Source organism: Halyomorpha halys, unplaced genomic scaffold (assembly GCF_000696795.3).
Source record: "Halyomorpha halys isolate HHAL.00 unplaced genomic scaffold, Hhal_1.1 Scaffold286.1, whole genome shotgun sequence".
Lineage (NCBI taxonomy): Eukaryota > Metazoa > Arthropoda > Insecta > Hemiptera > Pentatomidae > Halyomorpha > Halyomorpha halys.
In genome coordinates, this window is record NW_027115682.1 from 576375 (window position 1) to 603299 (window position 26925).

Consider the following 26925-nt stretch of genomic DNA (forward strand, 5'->3'; position numbering starts at 1 on the left):
ACAAACGGTCCAAACTTCCAATCCATTACAAAAGACTGATCTACATGACTGTTATAAGGCCTATCTGGACATACGGAGTTGAGCTATGGGGCTCCTCTAAACCATCGAAATACTCTCGAATCCAATTCTTACAGTCTAAAATCCTTCGTAAAATCCCTGCTCAAACTTTAAAATCTAAATGCTCCTAACTTAGGCACAAATCAAATCATCCATCAGGACCTCAATGTCCCATATGTTGCCGATTTGGCCAGAACCAGATACCAATCCTTCCATTATAAACTTCCCAACCACCCAAACCAACTCGTTTCTATCCTGGCTTCTCCTTCACTACCTAATAATCCTCCTAGGCGCCTGAAAAGAAGATGGCCTCGAGATCTCCTTTAGAAATGTTTTTGGAGTTCTATCAATGGGTAGATTCGCTACATGTTTGTATCATGTCATAATATCACTTACAGCAAATTTACTTGATGTGTATATATGTATACAGTTATAAATAACAATAAATAAATTATTTAAAAAAAAAAAAATGTCATTAAATTCAGTAACAGAAGAGGGGCGAGTTCCGTTTGGCCTAAGGTGTGTTACCTACGAGAGAATGTCATGTCATGAAAAAATATAAAATTCTAAACGAAAAAAATGAATTGAACTTGAACAAAAAAAAAATAAAGCTTTTCTATACTCAGATTTGAAAAGAAATTCCTAAATATTTTAATCCAAAAATCGTTATTAGGGGAAAAAATTAAAATATTTGTTTTTACTTAAATCCTTCTCTAAGATAACTTTAAACCAAACCTTTTAAAATTTAATCACAAGTAAAAAAACACTGGCGCAGTAAACGAATTTTATTGTCTGTTATGCAATATTTCCTTTATCTAATTATGTATCCTACTAATTTCTTTTTTTTAATTGAAAATGTTATTACATTTGATAATCTTTAAAAATAACCTTTTAGAAAACCAAATTTTCGGATGAATTTGACATGAAAAGTATTTAGGTAAAGGTATCTACCAAAAAACAACTCCGCTGTAAAAATTTCTAAGTTATCCGGTCAAAAACGGGCTGCTCTAATTATAATAAATCGAAAGGTCATAACTACTATAGACAAAAACCCCGTCCAACTTTAGTGTCCATTTTAGATTTTAGATTCCTTCTCAGCTGGACGTGTTGTGTGCATAACTGTGGCATGAAGCCCGTGGCTTCTTTTCTAGCGGGACAGCCTTTTGGAAATGACTTCTTTCTGTGACTAACAACTTTTGGCTGCTCTTTTTTTGCATTCTGAGGGGACATTTTACAACGTAACTGGTTTTCTGTAGATATCATATCATTTTTTTCATTACCGAAAGGCGGTAAACATTTTTCACCTGCTAATTGCATCAGTGGTGATGAATGAGGAAGCTCTAGCTCTCTTTCAGGGAAAGTAGTCTCGTTTCTGTTTAGGAGTATTTACTAAACAACTACGACAACGTCAGTGGCGCTTTGCGCATCGTTTTTGTAGGATACAGATTCAGCTGAGAATTTTTTTTTAAATCAGAGGAATGGACGGTCAAAGGACAAGAACAATAACAGCAGGAATCGTACCGGAAAAAAGTGGTATTTTGAAGTACCTACTTTGACTCGCTTAAGTCCGATGGCGTTGAAGTTCGGGAGGTGTACTCTCATGGTTTCTAAGTACCTCAGTGTAAAAATTACAAATTCCATATTCTTATATTTTCAGAGACGCAAATACAACCAAAACCGTACTTCTCACAGCAGTAAAGTATAGTCACCCGTTGTTTATTGTTTTCCATATTTTTTCATGTGTTCTTCGGATAAGAGGAGGAACAAGGTGATGAAAGATTTTAGATTAACTGGAATATACCTCAGTGGTTAATAATTAATTCTTAATTACATTGCAGGTCAGAGAGGAGTTTCAATTTAATCTCATTTTAATCACTGGATTAAAATACATAAAATCTTATTGTTTTTTCACTTCTTTTTAGTAAAAAACACGGCAACAGACCGAAACATACAATAGCAGTACAAAACTAAAAAAATACAATGGAAGATACAAGATTGTTATAACACCCTAAAAACAAAATTGCAACAGATACGGCGAAAATCCGAACTTGTGTCGGGTAAATATAGTCACGCGGTATTTGTTATGTTTGAATATTTTTCTATAGAAGTTATGTTTGAATAGGCTATAGAACAAAAGAGATAACAACAACATTTAGAGAAATATAAAATTGAAAAGGAATAGTATACAAACAAATTTGGAATTATACAAAATATTGAATCATAAATGATAAAAAATTGATAACTGATAATTGAATAGTAAAAAAAAATTAATTGATTGATAATCGTGGATTTAATTATTTTTTACTATTCAATTCTCAATTATTAATGTTTTATCATTTATGATTCAATTCAATATTTTGTATAATTCCAATTTTGTTTGTATAATATTCCTTTTCAATTTTATGTTTCTCTAAATGTCGTTGTTATCTCTTTTGTTGTATAGCCCAGATGAAGACCCGAAACTCAGGTCGAAACGTCGACATAAAATAAATAAATATGGTTTTGTTTATTTATGTTGTTCTTTGCTGACCGCACCCCCCGACAAACTTCTCCAATCATTTTAAAATTACATCTGCTCTGGTAATTCTAATTTGGAAATGTCTTTTTCCATTCGGAATTCGAGTTCGCTGGAGAACTGGTATGGTTTACTAATTCGATTTCACTTCCAAAAGAAACTTTATTCTCTATAAATAAAACCTACCGAATTTCATTTCGAAATTATTCAAATTCTTGAAGAAAAGAAATCTTAATTGAATCTAGTGGACTGTATATTTAAAAAATCATTTATTATGAAAGGAGACAAACTGCCATATTAGTGTACCACCCTTGGTAATCCACAATACTGTATTACAAACTTAAGGAAGCAACTGGTTAAACACAGCATTATTTTCTTTTTATCCTGCATTTAGCTGAATGTTGGGGTTGATAAAACCCAATTGAACCTTTCGCGTTTCTGATCAATGTTATGAGTCTACTTAAACCTTCGTATTAGAATTAACTTGATATTAAATAGAGGCAAATGAATTGGGTTGAATTGTGTTGCCCTCATCGCTTCCTGTAACTGCTCTTCGTATCATGTACATAAATTCAACATGGGGATTTCTCGATAAGTGAAGGCAATCAACATCATGTTAATGTTTATAAAATTAAAAAAATATCATCCATAATTAAAAATTACCTCTTTTTTTACAAAAAATGTATACTGCCTATAATAACAACGCAGCTACATTCCAGATACATATTAATTTTCGTGACGAGATGCGTCTCTGAAGGGCAATCCATTAAGAGTGTTAGGTATAATTAGAATAAAATATACTTTTTTAATTGATCATTAGTCAGAATATTTTCCATGCAAACTTAGTATATCAATTATATATGTTATATATTAATATACATGCATTTACCTATTTCGATTCCAATTTAATAGGGTCAGCGATCTGCCCATGAGAGAGTTTTCCCTGTTTTTTTCCCTCTCAGTGCAATGACGTAACTGAAGTGCTACCAAAATAAATGCATTTTCCGTAAAAATTACATTTCCACGAAAAACTCGCAATTTATTTTTCAATCATAAACAATAACATAGTAGTATTTGATATAGAGCTAGGCTAGAAAGGAATTGGTCAAAAGTTAGCGAAGAGTTATTCTTAATTCTTTTTTACGATTATTAAGTTATTTTAATATTATTTAGTTCAGCTTTTTTTTTACCTAATTCATATATTATATTTTACTACTTACCTAACGCTTAAGTGTACAAGTTATGTACAATGTTCATTATAAGGAAATGAAGTCAACAAATATGGATAGTCTTGGTGCTCAACGTAAATTGAGCTTGATTTCTAGAAGTAAAGGATGTATTTTTATTATTAATGAAATTAGTCTTTTTAATTTTATAAAATAATTTTTTAATGTATTTAAAAATAAGCATGTAGTAATCCAAACGCATCGTAGTCAAGGAAGTTCCTCTACCTCAAGTATGGAAATCGCGATGGTTCCGCTGTGAGCTTTCCATGGAACAGGAAAAGAGGAAGAAACCTTTCTCTTTTTCCAGGCGTCTTAAAGTGCAGCATGCTCATGCCCAAATCCATCTATGCATTCTTTTTTTTTTTTCTAATTATTTCTTCCACTACGTTATTTTTTTAACACTTAGCATTATGATCTGTCATATATTAGGGTGATAAGTAATTCATAGATAGTCAACATGTTAAAATTATAAATAAAAACGAAAATCTACACTCTACAATCCTTGAAGGGTCAGAGGATCTGTATTTTGTAAGAAAGTTTTTTTATCAAAGGTTATACAATGAGGCGATTTATTCAATATCATGTTCAAATGACAGATTTTTCTCCAATTAATGGTACTGACTTTTAAAAGGCTGGTGAGCCCCAGGGGACTCTCAATCCACAGGATTGACTCATTGCTACAGAAATGAAATAGAATAAATTACAGTCTGCCACAGCCCGATTCCTGGGAGTTATTACACATCACCTTACTAATTGATCTACCCCCCAAAACTATAAATTCACAAGAAATAATATACTAAAAATAAAAGAAAGTATTTAATATTTGAAGGGTTTGCTGTAGAAAGGAAGTAGCACCTATTTCCCAAGCATTTGAAAAATTAAAAATAAATAATTAATCCTAAGTTATATGAAAAAATTGTTTTGTATCCATTGTTCCTAAATAAGGGAATAGTATTTCAGTAAAAAATGTAACTTGCAAACGATTTAAAACAAGTTTCATTATAAGAGATATCTCTTATTTTTTTTCTACACAAATAGTTGTTTCATTTTTTTGTATTATATAATGTGTTAATACTCCATTTCTTAAATAACAAGAGGAAATTTTTTTATTTACTCATCTCCCGAACATTTCGGACAAATGGAAGAGGGAAAATTTATTCTACAGAATATCATTCAGACTATACTATCCAAAGTGTGAAGCTGGAGTTTTCATCCCCTGGGTTCGCCACAAAATAAAAATAAACCCACCCAGTGAAGTAGCTAATGTTCAGGCCATAACACACTTGCCTACAATGGCCTCGATGTAATATGGGAACTAATCAATGATTTTAGCTACCAATTGCAGGCAAAAATAAAAGAATGATTTTTTCAACAAAATTTTACATGCTATTCTAAAATCTCCCAGAAAGGGGCTAACTTTTTTTTTGCAGCAAACATTGCAATTACTTATTAAATAACAAATTAAAATGCTACTCATGAATGAGCTCCTTTCCTAAATGTAAGAGGTAAAGCAGGACTTCAGAAGATTTTAATTTGTTCTCTCTTGCATGTCTGGTATTGAAAGACTGAGTGAGAGAAATAAAATTATAGTTACAAAGATCTTGAATGGAAAAACTAACCATCTGCTAGAATCCAATTGTCCTATTAAGCGTCTCAAGGAGAAAAATCAAATTCAGTAATATTTTATGCTAAAATATTGAAGGATTTTATTTCACAATATTTAGAGATGATTTAGATATTCAACAACTATCAACTTCAGAGTAGTTACCATTGAATTCATGATAACGATAATGATAATCCTTTCATTTATAAATCTAAAAATCATATAATAATAGAGATCATTTCAGCTAAAAAAATTTTAAAATCTTCAACTGATTCATGGTTGTTATAGTTTTATGATCAATACATCTCTATTATCCTAGCAACATAGTAAAAATGGTGAAAACTATAACCAACATAAGTAATTTGTAATGATAATATATTTCATTTATTTCACGAAGGGCCAATTCATGTAATAGATACATCATTACAAGAAGTCATTTTGTATAAAATAACTTTTGTTTTAAGGGCATGATAGCTGATCATCTGATGATTCCAGAGTTAGGTTTAGAATGTTATAGGTACCATTTCCACTTGAGTTAATCAGTTATTATTTCATGGCAGCTCTAAGAAATGAATCTTGACATTCTCACAGGTCTTTGAGAGAAGACGAGCAAAAAAAAAAACTTTTATTCTATGAGCTTTTTTTTCTTATCTCATGAAAGTAGCATGGAAACTATAAGGTATGATGTAATTTGGAGGGAATTTAAGTGGTGTAGTTTTCATACATTGAAAATTAAACCATTACATACCTTTATCTAGTACAAAATAATTACAACTTTATTAATTCAATGGTATTCTATTCTTTCAGTTACCTTAAAGTAACAACATAATGATAGGCGACAGCTCCATTGGAGAATCTCCCATAAAACCCTGCCAATTTGATTCACACTGTGAGTATCATATGAACATTTATTTTGTGAAAAGAATCTTAAAGCTTTCCACTCTAGCTAGAATATTCTGTGTATACAAAAGTGTTCAACCCAATATCCAACAGCAATGGGATTCAAAATAGTATTAGATTAATAAACAAGAGTTTGAAAATATTGAATCAATTTTCATTTGTAAAAATGATTTTATTGTTATTTCTAGATTAGGAAACAGAATTTGATATATATGATAGATAAATAGAGGGAACTCTCTTGATTAAATGAAACACCTCTTTTGTTCATAAATATCCATCACTTAGCAGTATGTATATATTACTTAGCAGGTTCTAAGTAAGAAATTTTTGAATGTTTAATTGAAAAAAAAAAATTAACTTGGCATGCATGACTAAAAATCAACAATCTTTAGTCAAGATCAAGAATTTATTTCTGGTGAAAGTTTTTGCAGCAATGATCAATACAATGAAGTTGTGTTTTGGAAAAAAATATATATGGAGGTACAACCTTTAAATTTGTAGAAGAGTATGTACAGGGTAATACTTGGCTGACAACTGTATCTAATCTGAAGGTAGATAATGCTAAACATTTTAATTACTGTTGGTATCGAGAAATGACATCCATAAAATGAATGAGAAGGTTAGTTTAACATGATGAAATATTCATGGAAAGGGATGATGGACATTATATTTAAATGAGTAGTCTAATCATAATTTTTTTTATTTGGCATGAATACTACTTTGGATAAATAATTTTGCAATGTAAAAGTTGAAAATGCTGGAATATAATAAAAAAAAAGGATTATATTAATTTACTTGAGGAAAGAATTTCTGTTATTTATTAAATCTCATTATTTTTGCCCAACTGAGGTTTCATTATTACCTACACCATTTCTTCAACTTTTTCAGTGGGTAATTTTAAATTAAATGAGTATGAAATTTTTAGGGGAGACATATTGGCCCCTTCAAAACCACTACAAGCATTACAACCAGCATCTGGTCATGACCACATTCTCATCATCATAAGGAATTTTAAAAGTGCATAAAGAAGAGGCATGCCAGACTTACAGAGAGAAATAAATATTCCAAAAATTGGTGGGATAAGCCAAAAAGAAGTTTTAGAATGAGGCAGATCTGTAAGAAGGGTTGTAAAAGTCAGAAGGATGACACCTTGTGGAAAGGGAGTGAACAAAGGAATTGAATTGGAGGTTAATGAATGAAGTTTAATAGATTCTAATGATTTGTTAATTATTAGAAACATTTGTCTCAGAAATATTATTCATGGAAGGAAGGGAAAAACAACCACAACTCAGCATCATGTGAAACACATATTACCTTGCTCATTTGTAATTAAAATACCTTAAAAACTTTTTTATAAAAACACAATGCCACTAAGTACGTTTACATTATTGTTTGTGTATATGCTGTATATGTTCATTATTAGTTCATGTCTGTATTAAATATGAGTAATATATTTTTTTTTGTTTAAAAAATAATTTTATGAAAAGTGAAATTTAAAGGTAATTGTTTAATCATGATCTCCAAATAAAACAATTGTTTTATTGATTTCCAAACATCAAACTTTTTTAAAGGAATCATCAAATTCAATATTTAGATATTTGAATACATCTTATTTGCTTACTGCCCGAAAATTGGATACAATTATATGAAATACAATACAAAATTTACATAATGCTTCCATTAGAAGGTTTTGCTTCCATTAGAAGGAATATATTTTTTAAAAAATCAGATTACTAACTGCCTATAGAGGGCTCTGGGTAATGTATAACATTATGATAACTGTTCAGCTAAAATATGTCTTAAATCTGATGACTAAAATGGCTATCATCTTCTAAAATTTAAAATTTTAAATTTAAAATTTAATTAGAATTAATTACATTATTTCATTGAATCATTGAACTTCATTTAAAATTTTAATTAACTATCATGGGAGAATATTTCAAAACTATTAGATTTTTTACTACTAATGAGCACTGATGAACACGCAATGAAAGAACAAAAGGTTCAGTAAAGAGCCCAATTGTGGTGAATACTACATAAATACATTAAATAGATGATATTTAGCTCACACAAAATATAAATACATTTAGATCATTTTAACAACAAATGCTATTATCCCTATTGTACTTAAATTATTTTTTTAACGAACCATCTTTCTCTAAGCTACCTTACTACAGGTCAGATTGCGTAAAAGTGAACAGTATTTTCCCTTAATCTCGTTCTGCAAACGGTACAGAGCTCCTATGTTCACAGTACCTCCTCTAATTAAAATGTAATAAACTTCTCTTATTTAAGAATCTAGTTAATGTCAGTTATTTTAAGTTTATCATATGTGTACAGGACAGATGTGAGATAATTTAATTTTTTCATGAATTAGTGTTTTTCGGCCTGGTTGGCCACATGAATCCTAAACCAGCATGATCTGTACACTGATATTTTGGAATATTTCTTTCCATACTGGAAGATTATTGATTGACCGTGTGTCTTCAGGGCTATTTTGACGGCAGTCAAAACAAAAATGATTTTTGTTTTGACTGCCATCAAAATAGCCCTGAAGAAGCCCTGCAACGTGGGGCGAAACATTGGCTCATTAAAATAGTATATTTCTACTATTTGAGTTTGTTTTTTTTTGACCGCACCCGGACCATATTCCTTTCATTTCTTTCCATAGTTTTATATTGTCAGGTTTTAGCAAAGATTGAGTTCAATAGTTTACTAATGAGAGTTAATATTGTTAAATCAGAATATATTTAATCACAAGCCAGTAAATTTGTGAGTCTATTTTTGGAATTTATAATGTTTTCAAAATACTTAAGATATTATTACGATGTGTAAATGTAAACTGGTTTCATGTTGGTCTCTATATACAATAAATAATTAAAAAATGTCCTAAGCTTTTCTACATTTAATCATCCCATACCAGTGGATTATAGCACAATTTATTTTGTGAAACAGTATTAAAGATCTGATTCTTTTCAGAGAATGAAAAACTGTTGTTATGTAATATGATTCTTCGTGATGCATTCCTTACTATCTTTACTTTAAGTAATTTATATTTCAGGTGTGTTTTAATAATTTGTCTCTGGAATGTTACTGATATTACTGTGATCCCAAAGTATTTATAATTATTCACATCAATATCATTACCTATAAATTTCCATTTTCATCTTTCAAAAATTTTCCTCCATTTTTAAAAATACTTCTATGATATTGATAGATTTATTGTTAAGTTACTTTTGTGAAGTACGCCTCTATTTGATTAATCATCATCTAAGGTATTAAAGGAGCTGAGAAAAGCCAAACCAAATCCCTATCCGCATATGAATAGTATTCCACCATCTTAATTTCCCTCTACATCATTAATTAAAAGAGAAAAAATAATATTGATAATACTCCAACCTGTTTTAAACACATTTTAATTTATATACATTCTTTCTCAAATCCAAATATATTTTCATACAATGTTCAAATAATCTAAATTATTTTTGTTGACACCCATGTTTCAATAAGTTTCTAAATTAGGACATAGTGACCTACATTATCATATGCTACTGAAAGGTAAAAAAAAAGACATAACTTCAGCCCCCTTCTCTGCAATTTAGAATGAACCGTACTCATGAAAATAAATATACTATTAATGGTTGGTTTAAAAATAAAATTTTTGCAAACCAGCTTAGAATCTCTTTTATTTTTAAACCATTCAGACAATCTCTTGAATATTAGCCCAGTAAATATTTTATAAATCGTGTTTTCAATAGCAATGCCCTCATACTTAGTTAAGGAGTTAGAACCTACTTTGTCATGCAGGGGGAATATAATTGATTGCTCAAAACTAAAAGGAACTCTTCTGATGTTAAATAGGTAAATGATTATAGTTCTCTAATAATATGTTATGGAATTCCACTGGAACATTGTTACAGAAAGTATATGTGATAGGGTCAATGCTAGCAGCTTTATTATTTTTTAGTTGCGCTTTGCTCTTCTGAGGTTCCTTCAAAGGAAAGGCTCATCAAGAATGGTGTCAGTAACAAAGGGCTTAGCACAGAAAGGCTTAGCTGTATTTAACCTTGGATTATACAGCTCACTGAAGTAATGCTCTTATTCCCTCATTTTTATCCCTCCACCAGCTGTTTCCTGAATATTTCTAAGTGATATGCTTCTAACCCCGACCTGATTTCTTTTATTTAATAGAAAAAATACTATTTTTTCTTTGGCATAATTACATATTACTTTATAGTGTTAATTCATCTAATTAATTCTAGTTCCAATTGAATAGTGTTGTTGTTTCTAAAGAATTTTTTTAAAAGTCATTCCTTGTCCTACCACATTTTCTAGTGAACCATTTTTTATTATTTACTCATCTGTTACCTTTGATTGAAACTATATTTATTCAAGGAATCGTAAATAATTTCAGACAAAATGTTAATACTATCAACATTGAAGGTGATATGCCATAGGACTAGCTCAGTTCAAACATAGTTCAATGAGACAGTGTAGTACAACCAGCAAGGGAAATTAGAAATTATATATAATACAATATGTTTTATATGATGTAATGCAATATATTTTATATTATATTATATTAATTTAGAAAATTTTCCTTCATGTTTAACCTGATACTATAACCAATATTATTTGCATACTTTGACTATCTAAAATTTCCATTCAAGATCAGTTTTCTAAAAATTTTTTAAATAAAAAATAAAATGAAAAGTCTTTATAAACCATGAATTACTCCTCGATATTGATTTATGGGGTTCTCTGTTTTACTTTAATATTAACATATTCCTTGCGCACAACAGGCCTTATTGTCCGCAGTTCTTCTGTGCCGAATAAAAAGAAAACATATTCCACTATCTTGTGGATTTTTATTTAAATTAATTTGAGAATAACTATGAAATATTCAGAATTATTGATTTAATCATGTATTGTTCATATAGAGCTTTGAATTTTTGCTATGAAGTTGTTTCTAATTTTTTTAGAAACAATGGAAATTTAGATATCTAAATCTCAGCATTTTTTTCGATTCATGCTTCATCAAGACAGAAAATCTTGACATCACAAATAAGCACTCAAAATTCAGCACATCTCACATCAACCGAGATGTTCGGAATTTTGTCTGCTTTCTTGTGATATGTTGATATACTGTCCAAATGATGCTTGGAGTCGCAAAACATCGACTAGTGAGTTGTTTCTAGATGAGCAGTTTAGAGATTAATGGCATTTTGATTAACTTTATTCAATTATCTGTTAACAATTACTTTGGGTATCTTACAGTGTTCTTTACTTGTTTATAATTGTTAGATTTGTTTAACTCTATGATTGCTAATGAGGTTATAGATTTCTCAAATATCAGAAAAACTATAAAAGTATACTACATGTTTAGTGAATACCTCTACTTTGTAATTGTGAGGCATTGGTTGACAATTCAGCTTACTCACATTTGTTCTACACCACTCATTCAAGTCTTGAAACCATTTAGTTTTTTTGATTGACAATAATGAAGAGGTCTATTACTCTTCATCACAGTCAGACATCAGTTGAAGCAACAACTAGCGAAAGAAAACAAGGGGCCTGGGATAAATTTCTTTGGACTCCCATCAAATATTAAATTCATTACTGAAGGCCAACCTCGATTCTCATTATTTATGCAACAAAAATGTTATATAAAGATATAACATACAAGTCCATGTATGTACAAATATAAAATTTGAGGATTTTTACATAAAAATGAAACATGGAAGGCTGTGCGGGTTCTGTGACTATAGCTCTAGCTCCTCCCTTCTCGTTGAACCTGGTTGAAGACAAACTAGATATGGTTCATACAGGAGAATTTACTCATTCTAATCCAACCATCCATAAATAAACAAATAGTATGGAACTTGAAGCTGTGTAAATCTAAATCTTAATATGCCTCCAACTTTCTGCAAGAACCCAAATTCCATATCTAGCAAGGATGATTATAAATTATAATTAAAAATATTCATAAATACTCTTTTTCATTTCAATACACATATATTTTTTAATTTTACAATCAGTGCGATGAAATATTCTTTATGTTCAGGAGGTGATATTGTGTACTACCTATTCTGACACAGTTAGTAATATTGTATGGTTTATGTGTGCTAACATTTAAAATATGTATATATTTATCCCTTTCTTTACTATATAACTTTTTATCATGCTGTGTTTAATGTTTCTCTTTTCTGTACTAACTTTCTGATTTACATTTGTTTCCTTCCATACCTTTTTTAACAGCCTTAGATTTTGTACTAATGTATTCTAATTTAGTTTCTTTATTCAATTACCTCTATGCAATCGAATTCAATTCCTTAATGAAATTATAAGTAAAAGGAGAAGTTGGTCAGGGGATGTATTCACTAAAGAACACATATTAGTAAGTAAAACTTATTTTTTATTGTGAATCAATGTTTTAATCGATACTGATATGATTCATCAATGCTTTGCCAGGGATCTTCAGTGATAAAACAAGATAGTCCAACCAGTGTGGTCCAATAGTGATAACTAGATATGGAAAAGAAACAAAAACAGTAAACATGAATATAAGAAGATAAGTAACCTATGGAAATAGGTGAGGTCTAATAATATATGAAGTTCTTCAGTCATTTTTTTCGTATTAGAATGTACTCCTACATATTTTAGCTATTAAATAAAAAAAAATGATGGTACAAGGGAAAAGTTTGTTGATAACATTTTTATGTCATTACTTATACTTGTTTTACTCTTCATTATTGACTAAATGTGAAATAACCAATAATTATTAGTTACTTATTATTAATTTCAATTTTTGCTAATAATGAAGCGTAACTTTCATTCAGGCACAGGTAGTTAGCAAATAATTCTACATCATTAAATTTCCACTTGTATCCCTTGGCTCCTGATTCCCTCACACACACACACAAACATATATATATATATAATTATTTAATATTTTTAAAAAATCTTTGAATCATTATTTTTCCAAATCATAGAAGAATAGAATTATCCTTGCTCCCCTCCACCACTAAGCCCGCTCCTGCCATCCGTGGCTGTTTTTGTAACTAAAGCTAACAGGAAAGCAAACAACCCCAGGAGCTCAGTTCTTACATCAAATACATTACCTCCTTATTCTCCATGTTTGCCTATTCCATATTCTAATGCCAAACGTCCGTCGTCTTTAAAGATGACAATAAATAATAAACGAGAATCAAAAAACATAATTATAATTAAAATATCATATAACTAACTAACCTTTTTCATTTTCTCTGGTTAATATGATTGACTAATATATATTTAAAAAAAAATACATTTGTTTGGGATCAGAAGCAGTTTTGATTGTTCTCATTCATGATTATATTATTATGGCAACGATGGTTGAGGCATAGTAGTTGGCAATGCTCCAAACAGAATCCCAAAATAAGATGGGCCTGGTAAACGAACAGGAAGACCGTCTTGTGATTGTTTGGTTGTAGTTTTGAAGTAGGTTTGTTCCGGTTTGTAATTTTACTTGTTTAAAATGTTTGAGGAAGAAACTACCGTAAATAAAGAACGTTTATTAAACAGTGACTAATGCTGAATTACTGCTTGCCTATCGCATATATTGGAAAACGTCTCAGATAAATCTTCAATCAACTTGTGGAGTTGTCCTTTCAATCATCTCTATCTTCTTACTGAGTGGTCCAAAAAACAATGTTTGCGTCGTTCGGTTTTAACTTAAAGAAAGAGAGCGACCACAAAAGTTTCTATTACGCTACTTTTTTTTTTTTGCCCACTGGGTTATCCTAGATGTAACCAACTTATTCAAACCAGAGTGTCGAAAAGGTATAGGGTTGAGTTTTTATTTCGTGAGAACGCCAAGAATAAAAGTCAACCGCCCAGGTAGAAATCGAACTGGCGCCGTTATGACGTTGCAGTTATGAGATTGCTAAGGTCACGTCTCAACTCCATCAGCTACAAAGTCTTCGTTTATATGACGTTTATGGAATAACTATTTTTTATGTTATTTCTTTTTCTTTTTTTTTTATGTAAGGTTCACCAACATTACATTTACTTTCACAATTATTCAATTACATCAAATCTAAAAACATCCAAAAATTATCGCTCATTAAAGGTTGAAGGTAATCGCTTAAAGGTTGAATATTACCTTTAATTGTTAAATAAATGAATATTGTTATTTAAATGGTTGGTTAGTTAGACGTCTTCATTAAACGAAATAGTGATTGTTTATCCAAAATATACGAAAGATATACAACAGATTACATTAGCATTTTGTATAAATTTTTCAAGTAGAGAAAGAAATAATAAAGTTAAATAATATCTAAATATTTAGTTTCATTTACCCATATGTGGAATATATATAGTAAAACTATTCAGTGAAATTACGTATTGAGGCGGGTATACGCCAGGGATGTGACAGTAACTTTTTCACTAACATCGACCGAATAGGAAGAGCCGCTGTATAAAATCAATGTTTTGTATTTTTTCGATTTCCTTCAAAACGGCTTTAAAGATTTTGATACAACTCGGTGAATTAATGAACAATTAAGTGCTCAATAAAACCAAGTAGGTTGACCCTCATAGAAATAGTCCAGCAGGGCTGAAGTTTTGAATTTTCAGAAATCTTCCTCAAATTTTGTATATTAAAAAAAAATAAACAGTTCTCATTGTTAGAAATAATAAATAATGCAAAAATATTTCATAGTTTTATGGATAAATAAGGAGAAGTAGATATATCCTATTCGGATGGGAAAAGACCGCCCTTTCTTTTCGGATTGCGGTTTCGTTAATTTTTGTTAAGCTTTTAAAAATGTAAAATTTATATTTGTTATTACCACTTTAAAAACCCTAAAATATTAATATTTATAGCAACAGAAAAATAAAAATTTTTGTGGAAAATTTTCGCTTTACCTAGAGTTTAAATTTATTTTTCGAAAGCTACAAAATTCGCGTTAATTTCAACACGAACACACTAATCTAAACGAAAATTGGGGTGTTAAGAGTGTGTTTAACAGAGGTGCTGACCGTTCAAGCCACCTATTCAAAAAAGATAAAAAATTAATTCCTCAAATCTATTAAATAAATGGATTAATAACTAATCGATTGACAAGAATTGTCTTTTTATAGAATCGATTTTTCACACGCTTCCATTATCTCGAAAACGACTCAAACGATTTCAATTAAACTCAGCATGCCAATGTTAAATTAAATGGTCTTTAATGTCAGTTGGGTCTTATCCTAAATGAAAAAGTCTGACAGTGCTTAAATTCTATTAGATTCTACTTAAGCCGAGACCACCCGATCTTTCCCGATAGCATTCATTACATTCTTCCCTCGTCTTTTTTTTTTAAAATGTATATACATTGTGATATAGCGATTACTTCAACTTCAGCTCACCAATCTATACAAAATTGGGGAACGTATGTAAGATAGTAAGATTCAAGCATTACATGGAGGCCTCACCTAATATTCCTAGTTAAATTCTCACAGAGTGGACTCATCAAACCTCAGCTAAGTATCTCACTGTTAACTTCAAGTATCAACGGTAAAAAAATGTATCTAATCTGATATAACAAATACCTAATGCAATTTACTAATTCATGTTTTGTTTTCCTGTTTTAAAGGATAGGAAAAAAAAAGTTGTAAGAGAAAGTTGTGATGCGCTCTCCGTACCAGATGTTTTAGTCTGGTTTATCAGATTTGTCAATTTTAATATCCTTCTCCATATCTTATTACAGTATTTTGTCAAGTTTTCAATATCAATCTGTCTCCTTCATCTTTCAAAATCTAGGATATATCACTATTTGATACAAATACGTATTGACGCATGCAAGTTATTAAGTTTCTTTCAAATATGGCCACGTCAAAAGCGGTTAAGAGGGGATATGGGGGAGGGGGGAGGGGGAGGATACATTTTGTTAAACCCCAATTCATTCCTTCATTTCAAATTTCCTTTTCTCTAATATTAATTTTTTTTTATCTTTCATTATTTGTCAGTCCAATAGTTAAAAAAGAAAGTTACAACTGGTCAGACGAGACGAGGTTATTTTCAAGACGATGAGTGAGTACACATATATGATATTAATAATATTTCAATATAAGAGACTGATGCTATTCAATAAGATATAATTAAGAAATAAGAGATATTTGTATACAAAATTGGTAATTAAAAATTGAAATTAATTTATTGTTAAACTAAAGGTAATTTACAGGATAAGAAAAAACAAACAAAGCAATAATCATGCAAAACTTAAATATAAGAAGATGGTCAGGGTTGCGGTCAAAAAAAGAACAAATAGTTTATAACTATTTACTGTCCGACGTTTCGCACTTTGCAGGGCTTCATCAGGGCTAAAAAGATACAAAAAAAAACCAACTAAGAACATTACAACAATAAGATACAATAAGGTAATTTGAGATAGGATAAATATTATGTAAAAATAAAGTGATAAGAAATTACATATAAATAAAAGGAAGGAAGACATAAAATAATATTAATACAAAATAAACCTGAATAAACAATGATGAGAATAAAAAAATGTAACAATGGTAAGAATAAAAATTAAAAAAAATAAAAATAAATATAATCATACATATTTGGTAATTCAGTCAATTTGGGAGGCTAAAGGTTTTATTTAGATTCCTCTAATAATAATATAACTTTTTTTTGCTCTTATTATTTATCTTTATATTTTATGTTGGGTGAAGAATAATTTATTATTATGGCTTAGGATTTATTCATATATTTAAATCATTTTCATATATTGAAATGTTAGAAAAATAATGCTGCCATATTAAAAAATATATTTATGTAATAATACAACATGTATTTAATTAATACAAAAAAAATTTTTTTTTAACAACTTTACAATTAAATTTTTGTAATGAATAATTATGTTATTTTCAACATATATCCTCCAATTTTTAGTACTAATTAAATATATATTCTTGATTGAAAATACGCCAAACTTGACATTACTCGCCATTGTTGTGCTTTTTGCCATTGTTTGTGGGTTTTCATTAAAATTTTTTTCATGCAAATTAATTTAAAAAAAAAATGTTATTTAGACATCTTTAGGTATGTGCATATTCTTTGTTGTTGGCTAGTGTATATTTTCAAAAAGAAAGATAATTGTTGGTTATGGTAATTTCTTTCAGATAGAGCTGCCAAATTTGTTACATATGTAGGGATAACTAGCGTTGAACTGCTGGATTAGGTGTGGAATCAGACGGAGAGCTGTTTGAATCGATTCCACAGAAATTGGTAACGGCTACAAGAAGTCGAAGGATGTAGGTACAAGCTGAGGTATTGTCCTAAGAGGGTACGACCCAAGGCTTTAGACATTCCAAATCGCGTATCGGCCCTTGCATTGAGTAGGGACCACCGCATTCGATATCTCTGGGGTGTGGAGAATCAGACTCCTGGCAGATGTGGCTATTCTTCAGGAAGACTTTATGTAAATATAGGACTCCTGTTAAATATTAGATGATAGATGCCGAGGGGACAATGATGAATTCTTTTATCGGATCATTTCGTTTGACATTTCTTCGCAGTCAGGAATTTAAAAATTCAAATATAGATCAATTAAGGTAACCTATAAAAAAATTTCCTTCTTCCACAAAGAAGTGAATGAAGTCTTTAACCTTCATATCAGAAACAAATAGTTTTTTCACCAATTAAATTTACTTTCCAAAATATAGACTACATATTATTTTCTATCATTTAAGAATCCAACAATAAGATGAATTCTTGGATTTCCTTCAAATTTCTGGTCATTCTCTCTGAATTACTGATCAAAAGCCCGTTTTTGACTCTTCTTAACCTTGACAACACTATTTTTTGTTACACGATTTTGTTTAATAATTTTTCCTACAATAATTGCACGAAACTACTTTTCTTTAGAATGAAATCCCATATAATTTTCTTTAACTATATTGTATATTTACCAAATATGCAAGCATGAACTATTAACATAAATGCTGTACGAAAATTCAAACAACTTTCCTGAAACCCGCACCGATTGTTTATTCAAATTAGTTTCATATCAATATCAAAATATCTTAGAACAGCTTCAGATTTTTTCTTATTTTTCCAGCTGCTCTCGAAGCATTAAATGCTCGTTTCCAAAGTAACATTTACTGTGACAGTTGTACCCACTCCCATTGTAAAAACTGTATGGCATTATCTCTCTTATCAGTATTGTCACACTCATCAGTATATTGTATATTGTAGTATTGTCGTCAGGTTTTACTATTAATAATTATTTATTATTCCTAAAATCTTTGGCTTTCGAACGATGTATAATACGTCTACATTACTACTATAATTTCTTGAAATGTGTTTCAACCTCGAAAACATATATTTCTTTTATTCCCTTGAGTTAAATACCAAATCCTTTCATAGCTTACATTTATCTATTTTTCACTACTAATAAATAATGTTTAATTACTTTAAACAAACAAAATTAAATATATTTAATGTACTTTGGAAGAAGACATTTTGAAAATTCAGATAGTTAAACTATTTCAATAAATCACACCTAACTGATATTAAATATAATTTAATTACATCTTGATATAGCTCCGATTTTTATTAAACTTGTTAGAGCAATTTTTTAGAAAATAAAAAAAATGTTAAAAATCTATTCTAAAAAGTGGCCAGGTGATTTTATCGAAAACGTTGCTGTTACTCCCCAACTATATACCAGTCTTATGCAATTTCAGTTTCGTAGCTTTTTGAATTTTTGAGCTAAGCTGACCACACACACACATATTTCTGTTAGTTTTGTAAATTATATTGTTTAAACCTTTTGTATATCTAACAGGATTCAATTAATGAATAGGGTTAGCTTAGGGACATTGTTGTTTGAGGGAATCTCCTCATTGTTATGGTTGAGAAATGTGATTTTATCAAGAGTATTAGTTTTTAACCAGTAATTATGTTATAATGTTAATTTTATAATATGTAAATGGTGGGCCGTACATGAATTTGAAAATGGTCAGAGCTGCGATTAAGAAGAATAAAAATAGCTTTCAACTATTTATTAATTGCCGTCATTTCGACTCACAATGTAGGTCTTCATCAGGTTTATTGTGATGGTTAGTTATGTATACATTGTAGGAAATGGTCATTTCGAAATATTTTATTGTGTCAAAGATATCTGGTGTGGACATGCGTAAGCGAAAGTGAATTAAATTTGACAATTTCAAGTCAAATGAAGGGGCATTTTTCGAAGCATAAGTGTGTTTTGAAAAATACACTTGCGAAAGCAGTGGATGAAATTTGTGAAAATGGATAAAGTACCCTTATGATAACAATTCTGAAAACTCCATGGAAATCGCATTGAGGATAACAGATGTTATGACTAAAGGCAAACAGATCAACAAATGCGGAAACGGCTTAGTTCCTTAATATTTGAAAGGTAAAACGTAAATGAAACTTTATGATTTTGTGGAAATCATTACTGGTTTTCACTTCCTCCATGTATGTTTTCTTCGGTAGCGAAATAGTAAATATAATTCTTAAAAAAAAAAAATTAATCGAAATAATTTATTTTTTATCCAACTGAAAAGATGCACAACATCAAAATTGTCAACAAATATAAGAATGACCTATAGAAACCTTTTTGATAAATTTAGTACTGATTAAAGTTTTTTCCTCGTAGTTAAGGATTGGTGGACAAATTACATTTTATATTTAGTTTTGCCCTAGAGTATCCTTTAATAATGTCCCTCTTACCCCTGTAGAACAAATTCGTTACCTTGGACTACATTTGGACTAACAACTAACTTGGAATACTGACAGAAGACTGAAAAGAGAGGAAACTGTACGTCAATTCCAACTATTGCAACACTTACTAGACAAACGGTCTAAATTGCCCATTAATCGCAAAAGACTGATTTACATTACTGTAATAAGGCCTATCCGGACATACGGAGTTGATCTTTGGGACTCTATTGCTCCTTACTTTGTCGCAATAAAATCATCCATAATGACTTTAATGTTTCATGTGAAACGGATCTAGCCCGAACCATATATACAATCCTTCCAAAAACCACTAGTTTCTAACCTTGCTTGCTTGACAATTCTCCGAGGTGCCTAAAAAGAATATGGTCTCGAGACCTTCTTATGTAGAAATATTATTAGAGTGCTACTAATGGGTAGTTTCTCTACATGCTTACATATCATTATGATCTTGCATCCAATTTACTGGATGTATTTTTATGTAAATACAGTTGTAAACATCAATAAATAAATTTTTAAAATATATTTACTTTTATTTAATATTTATAATTGTAAATAATTAAATTGCTTTTTTGTTTTGTTTTTATTGAAATTTCAATTTATATTCAGGAAATGTAAATAAAACAAGCGTTAAAGAAGGAACGTAGTAACTCTGGATTAGGTGTGGAATCGGACGGAGAGCTGTATGAATCGATTCCACAGACATTGGTGACGGCCTGCAGAAGTCAGGGGATGGAGGTACAATCGGTGGTATTGTACTGCGTGGAGTCGGTCCAGGGGTTTGGCCTTAGACAGTCCAAATCGCGTATCGGCCTTCTTATTGAGGAGGCACCGCCGCTCACGATATCTCTCGAGTGTGGAGAATCGAGGTCTGAGTCGGCACCACCTGCTTCCCTCAGGTAGCTGTTCGGTAAATACGGGCTATGTGTGAGGCAGCAAGACAGCGAAGGATTTCGAGGTATAGCAAGACTAATCAGAAAAAAACTATTTTTTCCGAAATTCATTTATTCAGAGCAGTTATCTCTGTGTGGACAATCAGCAACAAAGGCATGAATTGTGGTACTGATTCTTTCTGGTATGTTTTGGGAGGTGTTATATGCGATATTATTAAATGAGAAAACATCTAAAAATTATAAATATTGAATTTCTAATAAATGCAAACGATTATACAATTCCAAATTTTGCGATCAATTACCGGTAAATAAATATTAGTGATAGATTCGCGGAGAATCAAATGAACATGTTAAAACTTAACATAAAATGGATGGACACCGAACGAATTATTAAAAGAATAATCCATGCTTAAGTGAGTGGTCTAAATTTAGGTAGCAGAATTATGTATTTAAATTTTGATCAAGATCACTTTGTGATGAGGACTGCAAAGGAATGCAAGTTACAGGAAAATGTATAGTGAAAGTACTGTTTTTTTATAACTGAAAAATCAGTAGTTAGTGAATTTATTTTGAAAAACCTATATCTCAAAATCCATTTGACGTACAGATGCAAATATAACACATAATGGAGGTGCAAATTAGGACTAAAATTAAAAAAAATTTAATGAGCTATATAGTAGTTTATGATGTTTTTCTTCGTAGGAGTAATAGTTTTCATGAAATTCGCTAATATAAATTGATTTATAGTTGTATATATTTTTATTTGCCAAATTTATGTTCATATGTGAATATCATGAAAACTACTATCCCTACGAAGATTAGTGTCATAAACTACTTTATAGCAAGTTAAATTTCCTTTATTTTGGGTGTTGGCAGACATATGTGCGTCTTATGAATCAAGATATATTTCTTCAAAAATCCAACATTTTATACGAACAACTAGAAATTAACATTTTGTGAGTTTATTTTGTCAATTATCATAAAAACTACTACTCCTATTAAGATAAACGTTATCAAATATTTTATAGTAAATTTAACTAGCTTTAATTTGTGCGCTGGGTAACTAGCTTTAATCTGTACGTCCTTTGGTTTCTGAAATGATGTTTTTCATAAATCAAACTTATTGTCCGAACAACTATAAATCAATTTATTTTAGCAAATATCATGAAAACTACTATTCCTACGAAGGTAAAGGTCATAAACTTCTTTAAAGTCCATTGTTCTAGCTTTAATTTGAGTGCTTAATCTGTACATCATATAGTTCCTGAGATATATATTTCTCAAAATTAATTAACTAACTACTAATCTTTCAGTAGATTCTTAAGAAATTTTGATTTTTACACAGCTATATATCGAGAGCTATTGGACGTAAATAGCTCTCTTATGGCTAATATTTCAGCAAATTTAATCTTCTTTAAATAATGTGCTCTTAGGTTTTCTAGTGTTGTTGGTAGTTTTTAAGATATAGAGCTCAGAATGAAAAATTAGTGTTTTTTAAGGTTTTGAAATAGCCGCCATTTTTTATTCTCCCTACCTATACTTGGCCGACTCATCATTTTTGACTATTAATTAAACATAGTTTTCATTAAAGTAATCAAAAATTGGGGTGAGATAACTGTCTTTTTTTCTTCCCGGCTCTTGTACTATAAGGGGTAATTTGTATTTTGTGTCAGTCTGATGGTAACGGGAGTCACCAAATCTCAATCAGTCTGAATTATATACATTTTTGTCTTCTTATATATTTTTAATAATATTTGTTGTAATAAATTTATTTTTATTCTTACATGGTTGTTTTCTTGGTTTTACTGTAGCCCTGGAACAGGCCTGAAATTCAGGCGAAACGTTGCCATAATAAAATAAGTAGCACTTATTAGTGTTATTCACTCCTCACCGCACCCTTTGACCCATCTTCTCTCTCATATTAATCTATAAATGGATTTGATGTGTCAATGTATTGGCACTGTAAAAGTTAATTTTTTGTCAGTTAATATTTTACGACCGAATGCCTCAAGTATAAACGCAAACGTTATTAGTAATATTTGAAACAATAAATATTCATCCAATTAATTGAAAGAATTTTAAAATATAGTTAATTATCGATTAACAATTGTCGGGAAAATTCTTTAATTTACTAAGACATAAACAGCACAAATACCTATCTCTCAGTACTTCTAAATAATACAATCTGAGCACAAATGCGTGGTATAGCACAAGCTTGTCCATACACCCTTTGATTTATGACAGTACCAATTGTGGGAATTTTCCACCTCAACATTCGCCTTTTCGCATCAGATACTGCCAATACTTCCAGAGGCGCCAATATTTTCATGGTAGAGCAGCCATTTTTCTTTGTTTTTGTATTGCACTTTTTCAGACTGACTGACCCATTGATGAATTTTTTTTATATTTATCTCCTTAGTTGGTATTTTTTTCACTCCGTTTATTGGTAATCCTGATAATTTGAACATCTTAGTCCATAAAATTTGCTAAAATAAATTGATTAATAGTATTTCGGACACATTTTTATTTGCCAAATTTATATTCATATGCGAATATCATAAAAACTACTACCCCTACGAAGATAATTGTCTTAAACTACTTTATAGTAAATTAAATTTTCTTTATTTTGAGTGTTGGCAGACATATGTGCGTCTTATGGATCTAGAGATATATTTTTTCAAAAATCCTACATTTTATTTGAACAACTAGAAATTAACATTTTGTGAGTTTATTTTGTCAAATATCATAAAAACTACTACTCCTACCAAGATAAACTTAATTAATTATTTTGTAGTAAATTTAACTAGCTTTAATTTGAGTGCTGGCAGACATCAGTACGTCCAATGGTCCTGAAATAAAGTTTTTCATAAATCTTATTGTCCGAACAACTATGACAACTATGAACAACTAGGGCACATTATCCTTGGAATTTTTGAAATTAGGAATGTAATTCTGAAGTGGCATTGCGATTACTAACTTTTTTTTAAAGGTTTACTGTTCACTCTGCTACTGTCTATTGTACTAATATATTATTAATATTTTAAATAATTTAATTTAATATATCTATATTACTAACTTTTTTTTTGTTTTTTAAAGTTTACATTTTACTCCGTTACTGTTTATTATACTAACCTATGATTGTATTATTAATATTTTAAATAATTTAATTTAATCAATTACTATTACAAATAAGATAATTAATCTATTGTCAAGTTTAAAAAATTAAAATTCATATTTAATTTGATTTTATTTGTACTGAACTGGTTGAGAAGACGTATTAGAATAATAGGCTGCTGAAGGAGCTCACATTCCCTGGTTAAGCGGCCTTGACTTTTGAAGCTCCTCCAAGCTCATGATACCCTACTATTTATTCTTTTCTGTAACGTCCGTCTTCTAGCACATTTAATTGTTTTTTCATTTTCTTTCTCCTTCCAGGACCCATTTTTAAATAATTTGTGAAATATTAAATTCTATTTCTATTGAAAATCGTTTTCTCATGTATTTTCAGAACAAAATCTGATAGGTCTATAATAAAAATAGCATTAATAAATAAATAAATACTATTAACATCAGTTAGTTAGTTATCAAGGAGACAAATCAAAAAATTGTTGTCAAATTATTACCATATTACTGACATAATACCAATATTTTGTAATATACCTTAATTATTCACTAGTCCCAATTTCCATAAAATAGGACTTTCATTTGCAGGTTAATAATATAGCTCATGTCAAATAAATCTTCAATAACTAAAACAAATATTAAATTAATATCATTACAGTCACATTTAAATTTTATAAATGGCTATTCATTAAAAAAAAAAAAAAACATTTCCTTAGATTTTTTTTAGTTAAATTATTTTTTATTTTAGCATTTTTAGTTTTTCATATATTTGGAATTTTATATTTTAATTTATTGTCATTGACTACATGGTTAATGTAAGAGGTAATTCTTTTTTAACAATTGATTATGAGGTGGATGGTATATTCTCGTACAAAAGCACCCCTAACTATATAAAATGTTATAAATCAATAAAAAAAGTAAGATAAAGAAATAGATTAAAATAATAAATCTTAATAAAAGATAGAAGTAAAGTTAATGACAAAAACAATGACATTTAAGGATTTAACGAAATAAGAAATTGACTTCTAATGGGAAAAAAATTAGTTAATTTAAGAAAAAAAAATTAAGATTAATTAAAATTTTAGAGTGACAATAACAGAGCTAACAATTATAGAACTTAAAACAGGATGTCCTGCAACAGCCTGGGCTTCAGTCTTCGGGTTGTGGTTGGGTTTCCCAAGTTGTATGTCATTGCCAAAGCAACTGTCAATTATGCATGTAAAAAGGAAAACTTCCTACATTGTCTTTTAAAGTGTTAGTTGATCATATACACTGCAGTTTCAATTTTTTAAACAATATCCTTTTTCATCCTCTTCACCCAAATTACTATGTAGAAACTATGATATTTATTCATATTGGAAAAAGATAGTGGACCTTATGAAGTTGATTGTAGGAAGATAGTCCGGATAGCGGTCATGGTACAAGAGCCGCGAAGAAAAAAAGGTAGTTATCTCACCCCAATTTTTGATTACTTTAGTGAAAACTAGATATAATTTCTAGTAAAAATTGATGAGTCTGCTAAGTATAGATAGGGGGAATAAAAAATGGCACTGTTTCAAAACCTTAAAAAAACATCAATTTTTCATTCGGAGCTCTATATCTTAAAAACTACCAACAATACAAGAAAATCCAAGAGAACATTATTAAAAGTAGATTAAATTTGCTGAAATATTACCCCTTGAGCTATTTAGGTCCAATAGTTCTCGAGATATAGCTTTTTAGAAAGCAAAATTTCTTAAAAATCTACTGAATGATTAGTAGTTAGTTAATTTATTCTGAGAAATATATATCTCAGGAACTATGTGACGTACAGATGTCTATTAGCACTCGAATTAAAGCTAGTTTAATGGACTATAATGAAGTTTATAACCTATATAATATAATTTCTAGTTGTTCGTTTAAAATGTTAGATATTTCAAAACATATATCTCTAGATCCATAAGGCGCACATATGTCTGCCAACACTCAAAATAAAGGAAATTTAACTTACTATAAAGTAGTTTATGACACTTATCTTCGTAGAGGTGGTAGTTTTTATGATATTCACATATGAATATAAATTTGGCAAATGAAAATTTGTCGGAACAACTATTAATCAATTTATTTTAGCGAATTTCTTGTAAACTATTACTCCTACGAAGATAAACTTCATAAACTACTTTATAGCTCATTAAACTAGCTTTAATTTGAGTGCTAATAGACATCTGTACGTCAAATGGTTATTGAGATATAAAGTTTTCAAAATAAATTCACTAACTACTGATCTTTCAATACGTCCCATACCACATATTTTTGAAATTTGCTTTTTAAAAAGCTATATCTTGAAAACTATTTAACCTAAATAACTCTATTAGGGCTGATATTTTAGCAAATTTACTCTTCTTTAAATGACGTTTTTTAGGTTTTCATGTGATGTTCCTACTTTTTAACATATAGAGCTCCGAATGAAATATTAGTTTTTTTTATCGCTTTGAAACAGCCGCCATTTTTTATTCCCCCTACCTATACTTGGCAGACTCATCAATTTTGACTATTAATTATACATAGCTTTCATTAAAGTAATCAAAAATTGGGGTGGGATAACTGGCTTTTTTCTGCTCTTGGGCTCTTGTACTATCAAGAAAGGTATTAAAATAGTAGAAGGAAACTATTTATTGTTAATTGAGGTTAATTTGATTTTGATACCTTTATTGACGGCCACCCGGACTATTTTCCTACAATATGATATTTATTTATTGTAATAATAAATTAAATGTTATTCACCTTAATATTCAAGTTCCAACTGTTAGATATCTACAAATAACTTCATTATACAATTTATCAATTAATTAATTTAATATCCAAAATAGTCTCAACACTATATATTT

The 26925-nt window shown here is 29.8% G+C and overlaps 1 protein-coding gene across 2 annotated transcripts in view; it reads left to right on the forward strand.

The window, feature by feature from the left end:
* Positions 1–15564: 15564 nt before the first annotated feature.
* LOC106680760 (sesquiterpene alcohol synthase) overlaps positions 15565–26925 on the forward strand; it is a 28967-nt gene continuing 17606 nt past the window's right edge. Inside the window, exons 1-2 of one of the 2 annotated variants that reach the window (XM_067052704.1) lie at positions 15565–16358; positions 16510–16705. The gene's annotated coding sequence lies outside the window, so the exon portion shown is untranslated. The remainder of the gene's footprint in view (positions 16359–16509; positions 16706–26925) is intronic. The other variant, XM_067052705.1, reaches the window with a different exon arrangement.